Source organism: Rattus norvegicus, chromosome 1 (assembly GCF_021556685.1).
Source record: "Rattus norvegicus strain SHRSP/BbbUtx chromosome 1, alternate assembly SHRSP_T2T, whole genome shotgun sequence".
Classification (NCBI taxonomy): domain Eukaryota; kingdom Metazoa; phylum Chordata; class Mammalia; order Rodentia; family Muridae; genus Rattus; species Rattus norvegicus.
The window spans coordinates 121,540,206-121,561,267 of NC_141534.1; the positions used below are offsets into that span (position 1 = coordinate 121,540,206).

General features: G+C 41.6%; 12 non-coding genes across 12 annotated transcripts; all 12 read right to left on the reverse strand.

Moving 5' to 3' along the window:
• Nucleotides 1-699: 699 nt before the first annotated feature.
• On the reverse strand, nucleotides 700-777 carry LOC134485393 (small nucleolar RNA SNORD115). Its single transcript, XR_015656585.1, has one exon. It is a non-coding gene; the product is annotated as a small nucleolar RNA SNORD115 (small nucleolar RNA).
• A 1,761-nt stretch (nucleotides 778-2,538) lies between these two features.
• Nucleotides 2,539-2,616, reverse strand: LOC134485381 (small nucleolar RNA SNORD115). The gene has a single exon (XR_015656587.1). It is a non-coding gene; the product is annotated as a small nucleolar RNA SNORD115 (small nucleolar RNA).
• A 1,761-nt stretch (nucleotides 2,617-4,377) lies between these two features.
• LOC134485334 (small nucleolar RNA SNORD115) lies at nucleotides 4,378-4,455 on the reverse strand. The gene has a single exon (XR_015656588.1). It is a non-coding gene; the product is annotated as a small nucleolar RNA SNORD115 (small nucleolar RNA).
• A 1,761-nt stretch (nucleotides 4,456-6,216) lies between these two features.
• On the reverse strand, nucleotides 6,217-6,294 carry LOC134485383 (small nucleolar RNA SNORD115). The gene has a single exon (XR_015656589.1). It is a non-coding gene; the product is annotated as a small nucleolar RNA SNORD115 (small nucleolar RNA).
• A 1,761-nt stretch (nucleotides 6,295-8,055) lies between these two features.
• LOC134485335 (small nucleolar RNA SNORD115) lies at nucleotides 8,056-8,133 on the reverse strand. The gene has a single exon (XR_015656273.1). It is a non-coding gene; the product is annotated as a small nucleolar RNA SNORD115 (small nucleolar RNA).
• A 1,759-nt stretch (nucleotides 8,134-9,892) lies between these two features.
• On the reverse strand, nucleotides 9,893-9,970 carry LOC134485336 (small nucleolar RNA SNORD115). Its single transcript, XR_015656274.1, has one exon. It is a non-coding gene; the product is annotated as a small nucleolar RNA SNORD115 (small nucleolar RNA).
• Nucleotides 9,971-11,731: 1,761 nt separating this feature from the next.
• Nucleotides 11,732-11,809, reverse strand: LOC134485337 (small nucleolar RNA SNORD115). The gene has a single exon (XR_015656275.1). It is a non-coding gene; the product is annotated as a small nucleolar RNA SNORD115 (small nucleolar RNA).
• A 1,761-nt stretch (nucleotides 11,810-13,570) lies between these two features.
• Nucleotides 13,571-13,648, reverse strand: LOC134485338 (small nucleolar RNA SNORD115). Its single transcript, XR_015656276.1, has one exon. It is a non-coding gene; the product is annotated as a small nucleolar RNA SNORD115 (small nucleolar RNA).
• Nucleotides 13,649-15,408: 1,760 nt separating this feature from the next.
• LOC134485339 (small nucleolar RNA SNORD115) lies at nucleotides 15,409-15,486 on the reverse strand. The gene has a single exon (XR_015656590.1). It is a non-coding gene; the product is annotated as a small nucleolar RNA SNORD115 (small nucleolar RNA).
• A 1,761-nt stretch (nucleotides 15,487-17,247) lies between these two features.
• LOC134485340 (small nucleolar RNA SNORD115) lies at nucleotides 17,248-17,325 on the reverse strand. The gene has a single exon (XR_015656591.1). It is a non-coding gene; the product is annotated as a small nucleolar RNA SNORD115 (small nucleolar RNA).
• Nucleotides 17,326-19,085: 1,760 nt separating this feature from the next.
• On the reverse strand, nucleotides 19,086-19,163 carry LOC134485380 (small nucleolar RNA SNORD115). The gene has a single exon (XR_015656277.1). It is a non-coding gene; the product is annotated as a small nucleolar RNA SNORD115 (small nucleolar RNA).
• A 1,761-nt stretch (nucleotides 19,164-20,924) lies between these two features.
• Nucleotides 20,925-21,002, reverse strand: LOC134485341 (small nucleolar RNA SNORD115). The gene has a single exon (XR_015656493.1). It is a non-coding gene; the product is annotated as a small nucleolar RNA SNORD115 (small nucleolar RNA).
• Nucleotides 21,003-21,062: the final 60 nt, after the last annotated feature.

The following is a 21,062-nucleotide window of genomic DNA, read 5'->3' on the forward strand; positions in this document are numbered from 1 at the left end:
TCGCCAATTTCTTCATCTCTAAACTAAAGTCTTATTCCTGGGTTCCCCTTGCCATTGGAAATCCATCTCTGTGCACCAGCTTTGATTTGTGAGCCTGTGTGTGGACTGAAATTTCTCCAAATTCAAAAGGTATATTCATATTCCAGATCCCTCCATTTGTGTAGATAGTATCATCTAGGATCTCTTCCAAGATATTCAATTTTATGGCTGTATGAACTACAGGTAGAAAGGAATTTCTCTACATTTTTAATAGTGCAGTTCAAAGGGACAAAACATACTGAGAAGTGAAATTCATTTCTGACTGGGATTGCATTATTTTTAATTAAGAAACCTTTGATGGGCTGAAATTATTGGTCAAAATACTGAGGAATATCTTATAGGAATTTCAATCCATTAATCGTGATCATTTCACTCACCTGGGAATAGTGAGCCACTGGACCGCAGGGGTGATGCCAGGTGACTGCAAGACATCAGAGCAGAGAGGGTAATGATGACAGGGTTGGTGTTGCAGACTTGCACACAAGCAGATTATGAGATTAGGTGCTAGTTGGCAGGCAGTGTTTGCCAGCACAGTTGCACTAAGATTGTCCAGGTTCCCACAGAGGGAAAAGAGCACAAGGTCATCAGAGCAGCTCAGATGAGTCCCGCAAGTGGTCCTCAAAGAGACTAAGTAGTGCTTGTTACCCTGGCTCCCTGGTTGGGCCTCAGGGTAATCCTATTGAGCATGATTTTTATGTCATCATTCTGTTCTTGACTTTCTGTTGTCATCATTGACCCAGACACAGGCAGGACACAACTGTCAATAATGTAATTTCACCTGCACCATGGCTTACCTGGGCTGCCAACACTGCCTCAGAATTTGAATCCTCACTTGCAAGTGCAGAGGGTACAAGGGCACAGCGCTCTTGTGTGGAATAAGGGTAGACCTAGCTTGAATTTGAAGACTGTCCTCTCTAAAAAGGAAAGAGCAAGATGTGAGGGCAATTGTATCCCTTCAGTTCATACAATCATATTAATTTGAAGGAGGCTGTTTAAGAAGTCTAATGTATGATGCCACTTAGCAGAATCCCTCTTGCAACATCCACTTCCATGCTGACATTCCCAACACATGGAAAGTTACTTCCCTAAGCGATCAATAGGTCAATAGGTACCCAAAACCAAATCATTGATGAAGGGGATGACACATGCTCTTTGTCATATACACCGATCAAATCTTTCAATTGCTAAACATTGTCAGAAACCAAGGCAAAGGTGAATTTACCTGAGTAATATTGGAAGGACAATACACGAACAGTTACGTATACTTTAATCAAATTTTCATGAGACTTGTGCATTTCAGATTTTATGTGCTAGGCTATGTTCATTCCTCCCCATTTCCATACTGCATGGTAACAATCAGTTCCCACAGCTGGTAAGTGAATGCTGAAGAGAATCTGTTGCCCAGAAGAAAGCAACAGGTATTTTGGCCATGAATCCCTGAGCGTTAGCACTCAGTGATTGCCATGTGATGAAACTCAGAATGTGACCAAAATTCGTGTGACTAGATCAGTTGGTGTTTGCAATTATCCCATTGACATCACGTTCCTCTGTCCCAAGAGCTCCAGAAACCATCTCCTTGATAGCATTTGTTTTCTGATGAATACTGAAGTAAATTTTAGTAAGATCAAGAATGAAGCTGTGTGATGACACATAGAAGGGAATTGGTAGCCAAAGCCACACCTTCAACTTCAATCTACCCTACTGGCTAGGTTCCCTGTGGCCTGAGAGTTTCGTGAAAAATTTCGCGAAGCTCCCTTTGGGGCAATAATTCTTGGAGTGTCTTTTGATGCAGAAAATTTATCGCCAATTTCTTCATCTCTAAACTAAAGTCTTATTCCTGGGTTCCCCTTGCCATTGGAAATCCATCTCTGTGCACCAGCTTTGATTTGTGAGCCTGTGTGTGGACTGAAATTTCTCCAAATTCAAAAGGTATATTCATATTCCAGATCCCTCCATTTGTGTAGATAGTATCATCTAGGATCTCTTCCAAGATATTCAATTTTATGGCTGTATGAACTACAGGTAGAAAGGAACTTCTCTACATTTTTAATAGTGCAGTTCAAAGGGACAAAACATACTGAGAAGTGAAATTCATTTCTGACTGGGATTGCATTATTTTTAATTAAGAAACCTTTGATGGGCTGAAATTATTGGTCAAAATACTGAGGAATATCTTATAGGAATTTCAATCCATTAATCGTGATCATTTCACTCACCTGGGAATAGTGATCCACTGGACCGCAGGGGTGATGCCAGGTGACTGCAAGACATCAGAGCAGAGAGGGTAATGATGACAGGGTTGGTGTTGCAGACTTGCACACAAGCAGATTATGAGATTAGGTGCTAGTTGGCAGGCAGTGTTTGCCAGCACAGTTGCACTAAGATTGTCCAGGTTCCCACAGAGGGAAAAGAGCACAAGGTCATCAGAGCAGCTCAGATGAGTCCCGCAAGTGGTCCTCAAAGAGACTAAGTAGTGCTTGTTACCCTGGCTCCCTGGTTGGGCCTCAGGGTAATCCTATTGAGCATGATTTTTATGTCATCATTCTGTTCTTGACTTTCTGTTGTCATCATTGACCCAGACACAGGCAGGACACAACTGTCAATAATGTAATTTCACCTGCACCATGGCTTACCTGGGCTGCCAACACTGCCTCAGAATTTGAATCCTCACTTGCAAGTGCAGAGGGTACAAGGGCACAGCGCTCTTGTGTGGAATAAGGGTAGACCTAGCTTGAATTTGAAGACTGTCCTCTCTAAAAAGGAAAGAGCAAGATGTGAGGGCAATTGTATCCCTTCAGTTCATACAATCATATTAATTTGAAGGAGGCTGTTTAAGAAGTCTAATGTATGATGCCACTTAGCAGAATCCCTCTTGCAACATCCACTTCCATGCTGACATTCCCAACACATGGAAAGTTACTTCCCTAAGCGATCAATAGGTCAATAGGTACCCAAAACCAAATCATTGATGAAGGGGATGACACATGCTCTTTGTCATATACACCGATCAAATCTTTCAATTGCTAAACATTGTCAGAAACCAAGGCAAAGGTGAATTTACCTGAGTAATATTGGAAGGACAATACACGAACAGTTACGTATACTTTAATCAAATTTTCATGAGACTTGTGCATTTCAGATTTTATGTGCTAGGCTATGTTCATTCCTCCCCATTTCCATACTGCATGGTAACAATCAGTTCCCACAGCTGGTAAGTGAATGCTGAAGAGAATCTGTTGCCCAGAAGAAAGCAACAGGTATTTTGGCCATGAATCCCTGAGCGTTAGCACTCAGTGATTGCCATGTGATGAAACTCAGAATGTGACCAAAATTCGTGTGACTAGATCAGTTGGTGTTTGCAATTATCCCATTGACATCACGTTCCTCTGTCCCAAGAGCTCCAGAAACCATCTCCTTGATAGCATTTGTTTTCTGATGAATACTGAAGTAAATTTTAGTAAGATCAAGAATGAAGCTGTGTGATGACACATAGAAGGGAATTGGTAGCCAAAGCCACACCTTCAACTTCAATCTACCCTACTGGCTAGGTTCCCTGTGGCCTGAGAGTTTCGTGAAAAATTTCGCGAAGCTCCCTTTGGGGCAATAATTCTTGGAGTGTCTTTTGATGCAGAAAATTTATCGCCAATTTCTTCATCTCTAAACTAAAGTCTTATTCCTGGGTTCCCCTTGCCATTGGAAATCCATCTCTGTGCACCAGCTTTGATTTGTGAGCCTGTGTGTGGACTGAAATTTCTCCAAATTCAAAAGGTATATTCATATTCCAGATCCCTCCATTTGTGTAGATAGTATCATCTAGGATCTCTTCCAAGATATTCAATTTTATGGCTGTATGAACTACAGGTAGAAAGGAACTTCTCTACATTTTTAATAGTGCAGTTCAAAGGGACAAAACATACTGAGAAGTGAAATTCATTTCTGACTGGGATTGCATTATTTTTAATTAAGAAACCTTTGATGGGCTGAAATTATTGGTCAAAATACTGAGGAATATCTTATAGGAATTTCAATCCATTAATCGTGATCATTTCACTCACCTGGGAATAGTGATCCACTGGACCGCAGGGGTGATGCCAGGTGACTGCAAGACATCAGAGCAGAGAGGGTAATGATGACAGGGTTGGTGTTGCAGACTTGCACACAAGCAGATTATGAGATTAGGTGCTAGTTGGCAGGCAGTGTTTGCCAGCACAGTTGCACTAAGATTGTCCAGGTTCCCACAGAGGGAAAAGAGCACAAGGTCATCAGAGCAGCTCAGATGAGTCCCGCAAGTGGTCCTCAAAGAGACTAAGTAGTGCTTGTTACCCTGGCTCCCTGGTTGGGCCTCAGGGTAATCCTATTGAGCATGATTTTTATGTCATCATTCTGTTCTTGACTTTCTGTTGTCATCATTGACCCAGACACAGGCAGGACACAACTGTCAATAATGTAATTTCACCTGCACCATGGCTTACCTGGGCTGCCAACACTGCCTCAGAATTTGAATCCTCACTTGCAAGTGCAGAGGGTACAAGGGCACAGCGCTCTTGTGTGGAATAAGGGTAGACCTAGCTTGAATTTGAAGACTGTCCTCTCTAAAAAGGAAAGAGCAAGATGTGAGGGCAATTGTATCCCTTCAGTTCATACAATCATATTAATTTGAAGGAGGCTGTTTAAGAAGTCTAATGTATGATGCCACTTAGCAGAATCCCTCTTGCAACATCCACTTCCATGCTGACATTCCCAACACATGGAAAGTTACTTCCCTAAGCGATCAATAGGTCAATAGGTACCCAAAACCAAATCATTGATGAAGGGGATGACACATGCTCTTTGTCATATACACCGATCAAATCTTTCAATTGCTAAACATTGTCAGAAACCAAGGCAAAGGTGAATTTACCTGAGTAATATTGGAAGGACAATACACGAACAGTTACGTATACTTTAATCAAATTTTCATGAGACTTGTGCATTTCAGATTTTATGTGCTAGGCTATGTTCATTCCTCCCCATTTCCATACTGCATGGTAACAATCAGTTCCCACAGCTGGTAAGTGAATGCTGAAGAGAATCTGTTGCCCAGAAGAAAGCAACAGGTATTTTGGCCATGAATCCCTGAGCGTTAGCACTCAGTGATTGCCATGTGATGAAACTCAGAATGTGACCAAAATTCGTGTGACTAGATCAGTTGGTGTTTGCAATTATCCCATTGACATCACGTTCCTCTGTCCCAAGAGCTCCAGAAACCATCTCCTTGATAGCATTTGTTTTCTGATGAATACTGAAGTAAATTTTAGTAAGATCAAGAATGAAGCTGTGTGATGACACATAGAAGGGAATTGGTAGCCAAAGCCACACCTTCAACTTCAATCTACCCTACTGGCTAGGTTCCCTGTGGCCTGAGAGTTTCGTGAAAAATTTCGCGAAGCTCCCTTTGGGGCAATAATTCTTGGAGTGTCTTTTGATGCAGAAAATTTATCGCCAATTTCTTCATCTCTAAACTAAAGTCTTATTCCTGGGTTCCCCTTGCCATTGGAAATCCATCTCTGTGCACCAGCTTTGATTTGTGAGCCTGTGTGTGGACTGAAATTTCTCCAAATTCAAAAGGTATATTCATATTCCAGATCCCTCCATTTGTGTAGATAGTATCATCTAGGATCTCTTCCAAGATATTCAATTTTATGGCTGTATGAACTACAGGTAGAAAGGAATTTCTCTACATTTTTAATAGTGCAGTTCAAAGGGACAAAACATACTGAGAAGTGAAATTCATTTCTGACTGGGATTGCATTATTTTTAATTAAGAAACCTTTGATGGGCTGAAATTATTGGTCAAAATACTGAGGAATATCTTATAGGAATTTCAATCCATTAATCGTGATCATTTCACTCACCTGGGAATAGTGATCCACTGGACCGCAGGGGTGATGCCAGGTGACTGCAAGACATCAGAGCAGAGAGGGTAATGATGACAGGGTTGGTGTTGCAGACTTGCACACAAGCAGATTATGAGATTAGGTGCTAGTTGGCAGGCAGTGTTTGCCAGCACAGTTGCACTAAGATTGTCCAGGTTCCCACAGAGGGAAAAGAGCACAAGGTCATCAGAGCAGCTCAGATGAGTCCCGCAAGTGGTCCTCAAAGAGACTAAGTAGTGCTTGTTACCCTGGCTCCCTGGTTGGGCCTCAGGGTAATCCTATTGAGCATGATTTTTATGTCATCATTCTGTTCTTGACTTTCTGTTGTCATCATTGACCCAGACACAGGCAGGACACAACTGTCAATAATGTAATTTCACCTGCACCATGGCTTACCTGGGCTGCCAACACTGCCTCAGAATTTGAATCCTCACTTGCAAGTGCAGAGGGTACAAGGGCACAGCGCTCTTGTGTGGAATAAGGGTAGACCTAGCTTGAATTTGAAGACTGTCCTCTCTAAAAAGGAAAGAGCAAGATGTGAGGGCAATTGTATCCCTTCAGTTCATACAATCATATTAATTTGAAGGAGGCTGTTTAAGAAGTCTAATGTATGATGCCACTTAGCAGAATCCCTCTTGCAACATCCACTTCCATGCTGACATTCCCAACACATGGAAAGTTACTTCCCTAAGCGATCAATAGGTCAATAGGTACCCAAAACCAAATCATTGATGAAGGGGATGACACATGCTCTTTGTCATATACACCGATCAAATCTTTCAATTGCTAAACATTGTCAGAAACCAAGGCAAAGGTGAATTTACCTGAGTAATATTGGAAGGACAATACACGAACAGTTACGTATACTTTAATCAAATTTTCATGAGACTTGTGCATTTCAGATTTTATGTGCTAGGCTATGTTCATTCCTCCCCATTTCCATACTGCATGGTAACAATCAGTTCCCACAGCTGGTAAGTGAATGCTGAAGAGAATCTGTTGCCCAGAAGAAAGCAACAGGTATTTTGGCCATGAATCCCTGAGCGTTAGCACTCAGTGATTGCCATGTGATGAAACTCAGAATGTGACCAAAATTCGTGTGACTAGATCAGTTGGTGTTTGCAATTATCCCATTGACATCACGTTCCTCTGTCCCAAGAGCTCCAGAAACCATCTCCTTGATAGCATTTGTTTTCTGATGAATACTGAAGTAAATTTTAGTAAGATCAAGAATGAAGCTGTGTGATGACACATAGAAGGGAATTGGTAGCCAAAGCCACACCTTCAACTTCAATCTACCCTACTGGCTAGGTTCCCTGTGGCCTGAGAGTTTCGTGAAAAATTTCGCGAAGCTCCCTTTGGGGCAATAATTCTTGGAGTGTCTTTTGATGCAGAAAATTTATCGCCAATTTCTTCATCTCTAAACTAAAGTCTTATTCCTGGGTTCCCCTTGCCATTGGAAATCCATCTCTGTGCACCAGCTTTGATTTGTGAGCCTGTGTGTGGACTGAAATTTCTCCAAATTCAAAAGGTATATTCATATTCCAGATCCCTCCATTTGTGTAGATAGTATCATCTAGGATCTCTTCCAAGATATTCAATTTTATGGCTGTATGAACTACAGGTAGAAAGGAATTTCTCTACATTTTTAATAGTGCAGTTCAAAGGGACAAAACATACTGAGAAGTGAAATTCATTTCTGACTGGGATTGCATTATTTTTAATTAAGAAACCTTTGATGGGCTGAAATTATTGGTCAAAATACTGAGGAATATCTTATAGGAATTTCAATCCATTAATCGTGATCATTTCACTCACCTGGGAATAGTGATCCACTGGACCGCAGGGGTGATGCCAGGTGACTGCAAGACATCAGAGCAGAGAGGGTAATGATGACAGGGTTGGTGTTGCAGACTTGCACACAAGCAGATTATGAGATTAGGTGCTAGTTGGCAGACAGTGTTTGCCAGCACAGTTGCACTAAGATTGTCCAGGTTCCCACAGAGGGAAAAGAGCACAAGGTCATCAGAGCAGCTCAGATGAGTCCCGCAAGTGGTCCTCAAAGAGACTAAGTAGTGCTTGTTACCCTGGCTCCCTGGTTGGGCCTCAGCGTAATCCTATTGAGCATGATTTTTATGTCATCATTCTGTTCTTGACTTTCTGTTGTCATCATTGACCCAGACACAGGTAGGACACAACTGTCAATAATGTAATTTCACCTGCACCATTGCTTACCTTGGCTGCCAACACTGCCTCAGAATTTGAATCCTCACTTGCAAGTGCAGAGGGTACAAGGGCACAGCGCTCTTGTGTGGAATAAGGGTAGACCTAGCTTGAATTTGAAGACTGTCCTCTCTAAAAAGGAAAGAGCAAGATGTGAGGGCAATTGTATCCCTTCAGTTCATACAATCATGTTAATTTTAAGGAGACTGTTTAAGAAGTCTAATGTATAATGCCACTTCGCAGAATCACTCTTGCAACATCCACTTCCATGCTGACATTCCCAACACATGGAAAGTTACTTCCCTAAGCGATCAATAGGTTAATAGGTACCCAAAACCAAATCATTGATGAAGGGGATGACACATGCTCTTTGTCATATACACCGATCAAATCTTTCAATTGCTAAACATTGTCAGAAACCAAGGCAAAGGTGAATTTACCTGAGTAATATTGGAAGGACAATACACGAACAGTTACGTATACTTTAATCAAATTTTCATGAGACTTGTGCATTTCAGATTTTATGTGCTAGGCTATGTTCATTCCTCCCCATTTCCATACTGCATGGTAACAATCAGTTCCCACAGCTGGTAAGTGAATGCTGAAGAGAATCTGTTGCCCAGAAGAAAGCAACAGGTATTTTGGCCATGAATCCCTGAGCGTTAGCACTCAGTGATTGCCATGTGATGAAACTCAGAGTGACCAAAATTCGTTTGACTAGATCAGTTGGTGTTTGCAATTATCCCATTGACATCACGTTCCTCTGTCCCAAGATCTCCAGAAACCATCTCCTTGATAGCATTTGTTTTCTGATGAATACTGAAGTAAATTTTAGTAAGATCAAGAATGAAGCTGTGTGATGACACATAGAAGGGAATTGGTAGCCAAATCCACACCTTCAACTTCAATCTACCCTACTGGCTAGGTTCCCTGTGGCCTGAGAGTTTCGTGAAAAATTTCGCGAAGCTCCCTTTGGGGCAATAATTCTTGGAGTGTCTTTTGATGCAGAAAATTTATCGCCAATTTCTTCATCTCTAAACTAAAGTCTTATTCCTGGGTTCCCCTTGCCATTGGAAATCCATCTCTGTGCACCAGCTTTGATTTGTGAGCCTGTGTGTGGACTGAAATTTCTCCAAATTCAAAAGGTATATTCATATTCCAGATCCCTCCATTTGTGTAGATAGTATCATCTAGGATCTCTTCCAAGATATTCAATTTTATGGCTGTATGAACTACAGGTAGAAAGGAATTTCTCTACATTTTTAATAGTGCAGTTCAAAGGGACAAAACATACTGAGAAGTGAAATTCATTTCTGACTGGGATTGCATTATTTTTAATTAAGAAACCTTTGATGGGCTGAAATTATTGGTCAAAATACTGAGGAATATCTTATAGGAATTTCAATCCATTAATCGTGATCATTTCACTCACCTGGGAATAGTGATGCACTGGACCGCAGGGGTGATGCCAGGTGACTGCAAGACATCAGAGCAGAGAGGGTAATGATGACAGGGTTGGTGTTGCAGACTTGCACACAAGCAGATTATGAGATTAGGTGCTAGTTGGCAGGCAGTGTTTGCCAGCACAGTTGCACTAAGATTGTCCAGGTTCCCACAGAGGGAAAAGAGCACAAGGTCATCAGAGCAGCTCAGATGAGTCCCGCAAGTGGTCCTCAAAGAGACTAAGTAGTGCTTGTTAACCTGTCTCCCTGGTTGGGCCTCAGCGTAATCCTATTGAGCATGATTTTTATGTCATCATTCTGTTCTTGACTTTCTGTTGTCATCATTGACCCAGACACAGGTAGGACACAACTGTCAATAATGTAATTTCACCTGCACCATTGCTTACCTTGGCTGCCAACACTGCCTCAGAATTTGAATCCTCACTTGCAAGTGCAGAGGGTACAAGGGCACAGCGCTCTTGTGTGGAATAAGGGTAGACCTAGCTTGAATTTGAAGACTGTCCTCTCTAAAAAGGAAAGAGCAAGATGTGAGGGCAATTGTATCCCTTCAGTTCATACAATCCTGTTAATTTTAAGGAGGCTGTTTAAGAAGTCTAATGTATGATGCCACTTAGCAGAATCACTCTTGCAACATCCACTTCCATGCTGACATTCCCAACACATGGAAAGTTACTTCCCTAAGCGATCAATAGGTCAATAGGTACCCAAAACCAAATCATTGATGAAGGGGATGACACATGCTCTTTGTCATATACACCGATCAAATCTTTCAATTGCTAAACATTGTCAGAAACCAAGGCAAAGGTGAATTTACCTGAGTAATATTGGAAGGACAATACACGAACAGTTACGTATACTTTAATCAAATTTTCATGAGACTTGTGCATTTCAGATTTTATGTGCTAGGCTATGTTCATTCCTCCCCATTTCCATACTGCATGGTAACAATCAGTTCCCACAGCTGGTAAGTGAATGCTGAAGAGAATCTGTTGCCCAGAAGAAAGCAACAGGTATTTTGGCCATGAATCCCTGAGCGTTAGCACTCAGTGATTGCCATGTGATGAAACTCAGAATGTGACCAAAATTCGTGTGACTAGATCAGTTGGTGTTTGCAATTATCCCATTGACATCACGTTCCTCTGTCCCAAGAGCTCCAGAAACCATCTCCTTGATAGCATTTGTTTTCTGATGAATACTGAAGTAAATTTTAGTAAGATCAAGAATGAAGCTGTGTGATGACACATAGAAGGGAATTGGTAGCCAAAGCCACACCTTCAACTTCAATCTACCCTACTGGCTAGGTTCCCTGTGGCCTGAGAGTTTCGTGAAAAATTTCGCGAAGCTCCCTTTGGGGCAATAATTCTTGGAGTGTCTTTTGATGCAGAAAATTTATCGCCAATTTCTTCATCTCTAAACTAAAGTCTTATTCCTGGGTTCCCCTTGCCATTGGAAATCCATCTCTGTGCACCAGCTTTGATTTGTGAGCCTGTGTGTGGACTGAAATTTCTCCAAATTCAAAAGGTATATTCATATTCCAGATCCCTCCATTTGTGTAGATAGTATCATCTAGGATCTCTTCCAAGATATTCAATTTTATGGCTGTATGAACTACAGGTAGAAAGGAATTTCTCTACATTTTTAATAGTGCAGTTCAAAGGGACAAAACATACTGAGAAGTGAAATTCATTTCTGACTGGGATTGCATTATTTTTAATTAAGAAACCTTTGATGGGCTGAAATTATTGGTCAAAATACTGAGGAATATCTTATAGGAATTTCAATCCATTAATCGTGATCATTTCACTCACCTGGGAATAGTGATCCACTGGACCGCAGGGGTGATGCCAGGTGACTGCAAGACATCAGAGCAGAGAGGGTAATGATGACAGGGTTGGTGTTGCAGACTTGCACACAAGCAGATTATGAGATTAGGTGCTAGTTGGCAGGCAGTGTTTGCCAGCACAGTTGCACTAAGATTGTCCAGGTTCCCACAGAGGGAAAAGAGCACAAGGTCATCAGAGCAGCTCAGATGAGTCCCGCAAGTGGTCCTCAAAGAGACTAAGTAGTGCTTGTTAACCTGGCTCCCTGGTTGGGCCTCAGCGTAATCCTATTGAGCATGATTTTTATGTCATCATTCTGTTCTTGACTTTCTGTTGTCATCATTGACCCAGACACAGGTAGGACACAACTGTCAATAATGTAATTTCACCTGCACCATTGCTTACCTTGGCTGCCAACACTGCCTCAGAATTTGAATCCTCACTTGCAAGTGCAGAGGGTACAAGGGCACAGCGCTCTTGTGTGGAATAAGGGTAGACCTAGCTTGAATTTGAAGACTGTCCTCTCTAAAAAGGAAAGAGCAAGATGTGAGGGCAATTGTATCCCTTCAGTTCATACGATCATATTAATTTAAAGGAGGCTGTTTAAGAAGTCTAATGTATGACGCCACTTAGCAGAATCCCTCTTGCAACATCCACTTCCATGCTGACATTCCCAACACATGGAAAGTTACTTCCCTAAGCGATCAATAGGTCAATAGGTACCCAAAACCAAATCATTGATGAAGGGGATGACACATGCTCTTTGTCATATACACCGATCAAATCTTTCAATTGCTAAACATTGTCAGAAACCAAGGCAAAGGTGAATTTACCTGAGTAATATTGGAAGGACAATACACGAACAGTTACGTATACTTTAATCAAATTTTCATGAGACTTGTGCATTTCAGATTTTATGTGCTAGGCTATGTTCATTCCTCCCCATTTCCATACTGCATGGTAACAATCAGTTCCCACAGCTGGTAAGTGAATGCTGAAGAGAATCTGTTGCCCAGAAGAAAGCAACAGGTATTTTGGCCATGAATCCCTGAGCGTTAGCACTCAGTGATTGCCATGTGATGAAACTCAGAATGTGACCAAAATTCGTGTGACTAGATCAGTTGGTGTTTGCAATTATCCCATTGACATCACGTTCCTCTGTCCCAAGAGCTCCAGAAACCATCTCCTTGATAGCATTTGTTTTCTGATGAATACTGAAGTAAATTTTAGTAAGATCAAGAATGAAGCTGTGTGATGACACATAGAAGGGAATTGGTAGCCAAAGCCACACCTTCAACTTCAATCTACCCTACTGGCTAGGTTCCCTGTGGCCTGAGAGTTTCGTGAAAAATTTCGCGAAGCTCCCTTTGGGGCAATAATTCTTGGAGTGTCTTTTGATGCAGAAAATTTATCGCCAATTTCTTCATCTCTAAACTAAAGTCTTATTCCTGGGTTCCCCTTGCCATTGGAAATCCATCTCTGTGCACCAGCTTTGATTTGTGAGCCTGTGTGTGGACTGAAATTTCTCCAAATTCAAAAGGTATATTCATATTCCAGATCCCTCCATTTGTGTAGATAGTATCATCTAGGATCTCTTCCAAGAAATTCAATTTTTTGACTGTATGAACTACAGGTAGAAAGGAATTTCTCTACATTTTTAATAGTGCAGTTCAAAGGGACAAAACATACTGAGAAGTGAAATTCATTTCTGACTGGGATTGCATTATTTTTAATTAAGAAACCTTTGATGGGCTGAAATTATTGGTCAAAATACTGAGGAATATCTTATAGGAATTTCAATCCATTAATCGTGATCATTTCACTCACCTGGGAATAGTGATCCACTGGACCGCAGGGGTGATGCCAGGTGACTGCAAGACATCAGAGCAGAGAGGGTAATGAAGACAGGGTTGGTGTTGCAGACTTGCACACAAGCAGATTATGAGATTAGGTGCTAGTTGGCAGGCAGTGTTTGCCAGCACAGTTGCACTAAGATTGTCCAGGTTCCCACAGAGGGAAAAGAGCACAAGGTCATCAGAGCAGCTCAGATGAGTCCCGCAAGTGGTCCTCAAAGAGACTAAGTAGTGCTTGTTACCCTGGCTCCCTGGTTGGGCCTCAGCGTAATCCTATTGAGCATGATTTTTATGTCATCATTCTGTTCTTGACTTTCTGTTGTCATCATTGACCCAGACACAGGCAGGACACAACTGTCAATAATGTAATTTCACCTGCACCATGGCTTACCTGGGCTGCCAACACTGCCTCAGAATTTGAATCCTCACTTGCAAGTGCAGAGGGTACAAGGGCACAGCGCTCTTGTGTGGAATAAGGGTAGACCTAGCTTGAATTTGAAGACTGTCCTCTCTAAAAAGGAAAGAGCAAGATGTGAGGGCAATTGTATCCCTTCAGTTCATACGATCATATTAATTTAAAGGAGGCTGTTTAAGAAGTCTAATGTATGATGCCACTTAGCAGAATCCCTCTTGCAACATCCACTTCCATGCTGACATTCCCAACACATGGAAAGTTACTTCCCTAAGCGATCAATAGGTCAATAGGTACCCAAAACCAAATCATTGATGAAGGGGATGACACATGCTCTTTGTCATATACACCGATCAAATCTTTCAATTGCTAAACATTGTCAGAAACCAAGGCAAAGGTGAATTTACCTGAGTAATATTGGAAGGACAATACACGAACAGTTACGTATACTTTAATCAAATTTTCATGAGACTTGTGCATTTCAGATTTTATGTGCTAGGCTATGTTCATTCCTCCCCATTTCCATACTGCATGGTAACAATCAGTTCCCACAGCTGGTAAGTGAATGCTGAAGAGAATCTGTTGCCCAGAAGAAAGCAACAGGTATTTTGGCCATGAATCCCTGAGCGTTAGCACTCAGTGATTGCCATGTGATGAAACTCAGAATGTGACCAAAATTCGTGTGACTAGATCAGGTGTGTTTGCAATTATCCCATTGACATCACGTTCCTCTGTCCCAAGAGCTCCAGAAACCATCTCCTTGATAGCATTTGTTTTCTGATGAATACTGAAGTAAATTTTAGTAAGATCAAGAATGAAGCTGTGTGATGACACATAGAAGGGAATTGGTAGCCAAAGCCACACCTTCAACTTCAATCTACCCTACTGGCTAGGTTCCCTGTGGCCTGAGAGTTTCGTGAAAAATTTCGCGAAGCTCCCTTTGGGGCAATAATTCTTGGAGTGTCTTTTGATGCAGAAAATTTATCGCCAATTTCTTCATCTCTAAACTAAAGTCTTATTCCTGGGTTCCCCTTGCCATTGGAAATCCATCTCTGTGCACCAGCTTTGATTTGTGAGCCTGTGTGTGGACTGAAATTTCTCCAAATTCAAAAGGTATATTCATATTCCAGATCCCTCCATTTGTGTAGATAGTATCATCTAGGATCTCTTCCAAGATATTCAATTTTATGGCTGTATGAACTACAGGTAGAAAGGAACTTCTCTACATTTTTAATAGTGCAGTTCAAAGGGACAAAACATACTGAGAAGTGAAATTCATTTCTGACTGGGATTGCATTATTTTTAATTAAGAAACCTTTGATGGGCTGAAATTATTGGTCAAAATACTGAGGAATATCTTATAGGAATTTCAATCCATTAATCGTGATCATTTCACTCACCTGGGAATAGTGATCCACTGGACCGCAGGGGTGATGCCAGGTGACTGCAAGACATCAGAGCAGAGAGGGTAATGATGACAGGGTTGGTGTTGCAGACTTGCACACAAGCAGATTATGAGATTAGGTGCTAGTTGGCAGGCAGTGTTTGCCAGCACAGTTGCACTAAGATTGTCCAGGTTCCCACAGAGGGAAAAGAGCACAAGGTCATCAGAGCAGCTCAGATGAGTCCCGCAAGTGGTCCTCAAAGAGACTAAGTAGTGCTTGTTACCCTGGCTCCCTGGTTGGGCCTCAGGGTAATCCTATTGAGCATGATTTTTATGTCATCATTCTGTTCTTGACTTTCTGTTGTCATCATTGACCCAGACACAGGCAGGACACAACTGTCAATAATGTAATTTCACCTGCACCATGGCTTACCTGGGCTGCCAACACTGCCTCAGAATTTGAATCCTCACTTGCAAGTGCAGAGGGTACAAGGGCACAGCGCTCTTGTGTGGAATAAGGGTAGACCTAGCTTGAATTTGAAGACTGTCCTCTCTAAAAAGGAAAGAGCAAGATGTGAGGGCAATTGTATCCCTTCAGTTCATACAATCATATTAATTTTAAGGAGGCTGTTTAAGAAGTCTAATGTATGATGCCACTTAGCAGAATCACTCTTGCAACATCCACTTCCATGCTGACATTCCCAACACATGGAAAGTTACTTCCCTAAGCGATCAATAGGTCAATAGGTACCCAAAACCAAATCATTGATGAAGGGGATGACACATGCTCTTTGTCATATACACCGATCAAATCTTTCAATTGCTAAACATTGTCAGAAACCAAGGCAAAGGTGAATTTACCTGAGTAATATTGGAAGGACAATACACGAACAGTTACGTATACTTTAATCAAATTTTCATGAGACTTGTGCATTTCAGATTTTATGTGCTAGGCTATGTTCATTCCTCCCCATTTCCATACTGCATGGTAACAATCAGTTCCCACAGCTGGTAAGTGAATGCTGAAGAGAATCTGTTGCCCAGAAGAAAGCAACAGGTATTTTGGCCATGAATCCCTGAGCGTTAGCACTCAGTGATTGCCATGTGATGAAACTCAGAATGTGACCAAAATTCGTGTGACTAGATCAGTTGGTGTTTGCAATTATCCCATTGACATCACGTTCCTCTGTCCCAAGAGCTCCAGAAACCATCTCCTTGATAGCATTTGTTTTCTGATGAATACTGAAGTAAATTTTAGTAAGATCAAGAATGAAGCTGTGTGATGACACATAGAAGGGAATTGGTAGCCAAAGCCACACCTTCAACTTCAATCTACCCTACTGGCTAGGTTCCCTGTGGCCTGAGAGTTTCGTGAAAAATTTCGCGAAGCTCCCTTTGGGGCAATAATTCTTGGAGTGTCTTTTGATGCAGAAAATTTATCGCCAATTTCTTCATCTCTAAACTAAAGTCTTATTCCTGGGTTCCCCTTGCCATTGGAAATCCATCTCTGTGCACCAGCTTTGATTTGTGAGCCTGTGTGTGGACTGAAATTTCTCCAAATTCAAAAGGTATATTCATATTCCAGATCCCTCCATTTGTGTAGATAGTATCATCTAGGATCTCTTCCAAGATATTCAATTTTATGGCTGTATGAACTACAGGTAGAAAGGAATTTCTCTACATTTTTAATAGTGCAGTTCAAAGGGACAAAACATACTGAGAAGTGAAATTCATTTCTGACTGGGATTGCATTATTTTTAATTAAGAAACCTTTGATGGGCTGAAATTATTGGTCAAAATACTGAGGAATATCTTATAGGAATTTCAATCCATTAATCGTGATCATTTCACTCACCTGGGAATAGTGATCCACTGGACCGCAGGGGTGATGCCAGGTGACTGCAAGACATCAGAGCAGAGAGGGTAATGATGACAGGGTTGGTGTTGCAGACTTGCACACAAGCAGATTATGAGATTAGGTGCTAGTTGGCAGGCAGTGTTTGCCAGCACAGTTGCACTAAGATTGTCCAGGTTCCCACAGAGGGAAAAGAGCACAAGGTCATCAGAGCAGCTCAGATGAGTCCCGCAAGTGGTCCTCAAAGAGACTAAGTAGTGCTTGTTACCCTGGCTCCCTGGTTGGGCCTCAGGGTAATCCTATTGAGCATGATTTTTATGTCATCATTCTGTTCTTGACTTTCTGTTGTCATCATTGACCCAGACACAGGCAGGACACAACTGTCAATAATGTAATTTCACCTGCACCATGGCTTACCTGGGCTGCCAACACTGCCTCAGAATTTGAATCCTCACTTGCAAGTGCAGAGGGTACAAGGGCACAGCGCTCTTGTGTGGAATAAGGGTAGACCTAGCTTGAATTTGAAGACTGTCCTCTCTAAAAAGGAAAGAGCAAGATGTGAGGGCAATTGTATCCCTTCAGTTCATACAATCATATTAATTTGAAGGAGGCTGTTTAAGAAGTCTAATGTATGATGCCACTTAGCAGAATCCCTCTTGCAACATCCACTTCCATGCTGACATTCCCAACACATGGAAAGTTACTTCCCTAAGCGATCAATAGGTCAATAGGTACCCAAAACCAAATCATTGATGAAGGGGATGACACATGCTCTTTGTCATATACACCGATCAAATCTTTCAATTGCTAAACATTGTCAGAAACCAAGGCAAAGGTGAATTTACCTGAGTAATATTGGAAGGACAATACACGAACAGTTACGTATACTTTAATCAAATTTTCATGAGACTTGTGCATTTCAGATTTTATGTGCTAGGCTATGTTCATTCCTCCCCATTTCCATACTGCATGGTAACAATCAGTTCCCACAGCTGGTAAGTGAATGCTGAAGAGAATCTGTTGCCCAGAAGAAAGCAACAGGTATTTTGGCCATGAATCCCTGAGCGTTAGCACTCAGTGATTGCCATGTGATGAAACTCAGAATGTGACCAAAATTCGTGTGACTAGATCAGTTGGTGTTTGCAAGTATCCCATTGACATCACGTTCCTCTGTCCCAAGAGCTCCAGAAACCATCTCCTTGATAGCATTTGTTTTCTGATGAATACTGAAGTAAATTTTAGTAAGATCAAGAATGAAGCTGTGTGATGACACATAGAAGGGAATTGGTAGCCAAATCCACACCTTCAACTTCAATCTACCCTACTGGCTAGGTTCCCTGTGGCCTGAGAGTTTCGTGAAAAATTTCGCGAAGCTCCCTTTGGGGCAATAATTCTTGGAGTGTCTTTTGATGCAGAAAATTTATCGCCAATTTCTTCATCTCTAAACTAAAGTCTTATTCCTGGGTTCCCCTTGCCATTGGAAATCCATCTCTGTGCACCAGCTTTGATTTGTGAGCCTGTGTGTGGACTGAAATTTCTCCAAATTCAAAAGGTATATTCATATTCCAGATCCCTCCATTTGTGTAGATAGTATCATCTAGGATCTCTTCCAAGATATTCAATTTTATGGCTGTATGAACTACAGGTAGAAAGGAACTTCTCTACATTTTTAATAGTGCAGTTCAAAGGGACAAAACATACTGAGAAGTGAAATTCATTTCTGACTGGGATTGCATTATTTTTAATTAAGAAACTTTGATGGGCTGAAATTATTGGTCAAAATACTGAGGAATATCTTATAGGAATTTCAATCCATTAATCGTGATCATTTCACTCACCTGGGAATAGTGATCCACTGGACCGCAGGGGTGATGCCAGGTGACTGCAAGACATCAGAGCAGAGAGGGTAATGATGACAGGGTTGGTGTTGCAGACTTGCACACAAGCAGATTATGAGATTAGGTGCTAGTTGGCAGGCAGTGTTTGCCAGCACAGTTGCACTAAGATTGTCCAGGTTCCCACAGAGGGAAAAGAGCACAAGGTCATCAGAGCAGCTCAGATGAGTCCCGCAAGTGGTCCTCAAAGAGACTAAGTAGTGCTTGTTACCCTGGCTCCCTGGTTGGGCCTCAGCGTAATCCTATTGAGCATGATTTTTATGTCATCATTCTGTTCTTGACTTTCTGTTGTCATCATTGACCCAGACACAGGCAGGACACAACTGTCAATAATGTAATTTCACCTGCACCATGGCTTACCTGGGCTGCCAACACTGCCTCAGAATTTGAATCCTCACTTGCAAGTGCAGAGGGTACAAGGGCACAGCGCTCTTGTGTGGAATAAGGGTAGACCTAGCTTGAATTTGAAGACTGTCCTCTCTAAAAAGGAAAGAGCAAGATGTGAGGGCAATTGTATCCCTTCAGTTCATACGATCATATTAATTTTAAGGAGGCTGTTTAAGAAGTCTAATGTATGATGCCACTTAGCAGAATCACTCTTGCAACATCCACTTCCATGCTGACATTCCCAACACATGGAAAGTTACTTCCCTAAGCGATCAATAGGACAATAGGTACCCAAAACCAAATCATTGATGAAGGGGATGACACATGCTCTTTGTCATATACACCGATCAAATCTTTCAATTGCTAAACATTGTCAGAAACCAAGGCAAAGGTGAATTTACCTGAGTAATATTGGAAGGACAATACACGAACAGTTACGTATACTTTAATCAAATTTTCATGAGACTTGTGCATTTCAGATTTTATGTGCTAGGCTATGTTCATTCCTCCCCATTTCCATACTGCATGGTAACAATCAGTTCCCACAGCTGGTAAGTGAATGCTGAAGAGAATCTGTTGCCCAGAAGAAAGCAACATGTATTTTGGCCATGAATCCCTGAGCGTTAGCACTCAGTGATTGCCATGTGATGAAACTCAGAATGTGACCAAAATTCGTGTGACTAGATCAGTTGGTGTTTGCAAGTATCCCATTGACATCACGTTCCTCTGTCCCAAGAGCTCCAGAAACCATCTCCTTGATAGCATTTGTTTTCTGATGAATACTGAAGTAAATTTTAGTAAGATCAAGAATGAAGCTGTCTGATGACACATAGAAGGGAATTGGTAGCCAAATCCACACCTTCAACTTCAATCTACCCTACTGGCTAGGTTCCCTGTGGCCTGAGAGTTTCGTGAAAAATTTCGCGAAGCTCCCTTTGGGGCAATAATTCTTGGAGTGTCTTTTGATGCAGAAAATTTATCGCCAATTTCTTCATCTCTAAACTAAAGTCTTATTCCTGGGTTCCCCTTGCCATTGGAAATCCATCTCTGTGCACCAGCTTTGATTTGTGAGCCTGTGTGTGGACTGAAATTTCTCCAAATTCAAAAGGTATATTCATATTCCAGATCCCTCCATTTGTGTAGATAGTATCATCTAGGATCTCTTCCAAGATATTCAATTTTATGGCTGTATGAACTACAGGTAGAAAGGAATTTCTCTACATTTTTAATAGTGCAGTTCAAAGGGACAAAACATACTGAGAAGTGAAATTCATTTCTGACTGGGATTGCATTATTTTTAATTAAGAAACCTTTGATGGGCTGAAATTATTGGTCAAAATACTGAGGAATATCTTATAGGAATTTCAATCCATTAATCGTGATCATTTCACTCACCTGGGAATAGTGATCCACTGGACCGCAGGGGTGATGCCAGGTGACTGCAAGACATCAGAGCAGAGAGGGTAATGATGACAGGGTTGGTGTTGCAGACTTGCACACAAGCAGATTATGAGACTAGGTGCTAGTTGGCAGGCAGTGTTTGCCAGCACAGTTGCACTAAGATTGTCCAGGTTCCCACAGAGGGAAAAGAGCACAAGGTCATCAGAGCAGCTCAGATGAGTCCCGCAAGTGGTCCTCAAAGAGACTAAGTAGTGCTTGTTAACCTGGCTCCCTGGTTGGGCCTCAGCATAATCCTATTGAGCATGATTTTTATGTCATCATTCTGTTCTTGACTTTCTGTTGTCATCATTGACCCAGACACAGGTAGGACACAACTGTCAATAATGTAATTTCACCTGCACCATTGCTTACCTTG